The sequence below is a fragment of the Hipposideros armiger genome, unplaced genomic scaffold (assembly GCF_001890085.2).
Source record: "Hipposideros armiger isolate ML-2016 unplaced genomic scaffold, ASM189008v1 scaffold_360, whole genome shotgun sequence".
NCBI lineage: Eukaryota > Metazoa > Chordata > Mammalia > Chiroptera > Hipposideridae > Hipposideros > Hipposideros armiger.
The window spans coordinates 1,159,390-1,162,890 of record NW_017731710.1 but is presented as its reverse complement, the minus strand read 5'-3'; the positions used below and the strand labels follow the sequence as shown (position 1 = coordinate 1,162,890).

Genomic DNA, 3,501 nt, shown 5'->3' with positions numbered 1-3,501 from the left:
TCTCCCGAGTGCTCAGCATCACCGGTTCCATCCACTCAGCCGCAGCTCACAGAAGGATCGCATTTCATGTGTGTGTAGTCTCCGGAAAAGTACGTTGTTTCCCTTTGCTTTATCCTTACCGTTTCTGACTGGAATTTTATTCATTTGTTGGTTTAGTGAATAAAGACTGAGATTAATTCTGGACTGTGGGTTAGGGATAGTTGGCAGTGCAAGTAGGCCATGTGTTTTAAACCATGGGCAGTAACTCACGCTTCCAGTGATTTGCTATGTGACAGCATTTCTCTGTCTCTTATTTCATCATCTGTAAAAACAGCAAAACTTGGAGCGTACGGCCTATGCCAAGACAAGCCTCACGGTGTTTTGCAGCTGTGCTCCCAACTTAATGTTTCTTTCCATAGTTAGATCTGAGAATTCTGTTTAAGTCATTACATGTTGATTGAGTAATGCTTTTTAGAGTTAGTGTGACATATCTACCACATTGGGAGTTTAATTGTTTTAAAGGACAAAGAAATGTGTATGGTATAGCCAGCTAGATGGAATATTAAAATCTTTAATATCTATCAGAAAATATTTCTAAATAATTTTTTTTTTAAGTCAGGGAGATAGCTACTAAAAAAAACCACGCCATGGGGACAGGGACAAGAAGAAAACCTTTGTTGAATAATGTTCCTTAGACCACGGTTTCAGTACTGAGAATAATTTCTTAAGGTTTTACTTTTAAACAATTGCTAAATTCTACCTGTGCTTTTGTATATATAGATATACACTTTTGTTAAGTTTTCAGAAAAGCTGTGAGGTACAGACTTGTGCATTTTAAGCCTTTTTCTGCATTTTTTCCTCACAGTATCTGCCAGATCTAGTAATGTTTTGTCCCTTAAGATTACCCCCAATTTCTGTTACACAATTATAAGCAGCGAAAACACCTGGAGACATTATGAGCATTGTTACTAACACATTCTTTGATTTTTAGATTCTCAGAATAAATGAGTACAAGTACTGACTTGACTACGTTTATCCAGTATTGCTTATGTTCTATAATCCACTTCCATTCACACCTTTTTATAGCAGCTATAATCCGTGCCCTTCCTTTCAGCCAGAAGGATTTATGTTTCACTGTCTTGTCACATTTGTAACTTTTATTTGAGATTATGTCTACTTGGAGCCTAGAAGAAGCCTTTGTTTGCTGTCAGTTGGTATCTATGCAGGACTGACATCCTCTCTGGAGTTACAAACAACCTATTTGTTACAGTCTTACCTATGTAGTACCTCTGTCACTCATGTATTTAGACTTTTAACTTAATATGTTCAGAAGTGACAATTGCCACTAGTAACAGAATAACACCAGACATAAACATTATGCTCATTTGATTCCTCCCGTGCAAAGAGTTGATCAATGGCATCTGTCTGTCTTAGTGGGAAAATGTACATTAAAAGCTACTCTCCCTACCTTTTGGTTCAATAAACAGGTTGCAATTCATTGTACATAGACTATTCTGATAATAAAAAATGTTCACAGTGAAAACTCAAGTACATTTCCAGGTTCTTTAAGTTGTTATTATTGGATTTTGTTCTGTTTTACTTTTACTCCAAGAGCTAGTGGCATTACATACTGGAATGAGGTACAGTTATTACCAGATATTTTCCAGTCTTATGGCACGCAGCCACCACAAACAACTAGCGACACTCAAACTTGTATTATTTTACATCTTTCTGTTGTGCATATGTCATCTTTCTGTACGAGTAGCTTTGGCAGAACTTAGGAAAGTTTTACAAATGACACTGCTGTGTAGGCAGCTCAATATATTATTACATGTTTTAGTGAAGTTACGCAAATCTTTGCTCATTTTGTTGATCTTTTGGATACAGCCACAAATGTGGGTACATTTCTTTACATTCTGAATTGATATTTAATTGAATTATGTTTCTTTGCTTTGTGAATTAAGCTTATGGAAATGAAGAGAAAATATCCTGTAATTGTATTACATTTTAGGGTTTTCATGGCTATGCTTGTCAGTTCTATTGTTACAGAACATCACCCTTGGTTACTTTAGGAAATGGTCATTCATTAACTCACAGGTGTCAGAGTAAATTTCCCTCTTTATTTTTCAGCTCTGCTGACTGACTTCCGGTGAAACCATTCACACCGAAGGACATGACCTCCGGCAATGTGAGAAGATATTGTACAGTATATTTTAAATCTATGAAATTCATAGTTCTGATGCTTTTGGTCACAGAGCATCCTTTTATCACTTCTGGAAAATGTTTATTCCAAAACAGCTTTAATGGCCCATATGTACACTCCGTAATCTCAAGGTTATTCTTCTGACACCAGCTTGCTGCTATGATTTCAGAGCACATAAGTAAAGGTGCTTTTTCCTGTGCAGTCTACAGCGAGAGCTTACATAATTGCTCATCTCCAGATTTTGATGTTTCGAAAGCCTCAGTGGAATTATATTTCTTTTTGCTCTTTAGTACATCAATTTAGTTATTTCCAATGAAACTTCTTTTCCTTTTTTTTTTCTTTTTTTTTTTTGTTGTTGTTGTTGCTGTTGTTCCCATTTTGGCTACTGCAGTGCTTTGTTTCATACTTGATTTGTAAAAATTTTATATATATATATATATATATATTTAAAATGTGCCATTTTATTATTGCTAAGTGAAGTATGTCCTGTTTTCTGCTATAATTATTTTTCCGTCAGATTGCAATGTCAGCAGTTACTGCCACCCTCTTGTCAGCTTAAACACAAATGTTACCGCTTACTTCTTGAAAAACAATTTAAAATGTAGGTATTTTGAAGTATACTGGGCTTATACTTCATTGGAATAGATGTGTACAGCAATAAGCAGGTTTTCAAACCCAGTACTTAGTTTGTGTACAAATGTAATTATGTTCATTGTGTATATATTATACAATGAGCACATGTAATGTATTAAAGGCTACTTACTATTGTTTAAATGCAAATGTTCATATCTCATTTCTTTTTTATCATGTTAAATAAATGTTGATGTTCTTAAATCACTTGTGTTAGAATTTTTGCTCTTCCTATCTAAAATGGAAAGTCTGAGGCCCAAGAGACTTCTAAAATCTTTTCTGTCATCTGGTCCAGGGGTCGGCAAACTGCAGCTCGCGAGCCACATGCGGCTCGTAGAGTACGTTCCGTCTCAAAAGTTCGCTGACCCCTGGAAGAGCCAATCCTGTCCCTCACAACAATTTAAAAATTATTTGAGAGCCATAAATATATTTTTACATAATCACCATTATGTGAGTAATATTCTTTAAAAATTTTACAAATGAAACTATGATAGTTTTATTTTTTTTTCAACTTCAGAGCCTGCGGCTCACAAGCCGCAGTTTGCTGACCCCTGGCGGCTCTTCGGTCTCAAAAGTTTGCTGACCTCTGATCTAGTCCCACCCTCCCATGGAAAGGCTGAGGAACTTGAGGCCCAGAGAGATAAACTGGTTTGGCCACCGTCACCTTTCATTGAACGACAGAATTTGGA

The 3,501-nt window shown here is 36.1% G+C and overlaps 1 long non-coding RNA gene across 1 annotated transcript; it reads left to right on the top strand.

The window, feature by feature from the left end:
- LOC109392978 (uncharacterized) lies at positions 1–3,019 on the top strand. Its single transcript, XR_002126153.1, has 2 exons — positions 1–89; positions 2,110–3,019. It is a non-coding gene; the product is annotated as an uncharacterized LOC109392978 (long non-coding RNA).
- The last annotated feature ends 482 nt before the right edge of the window (positions 3,020–3,501 follow it).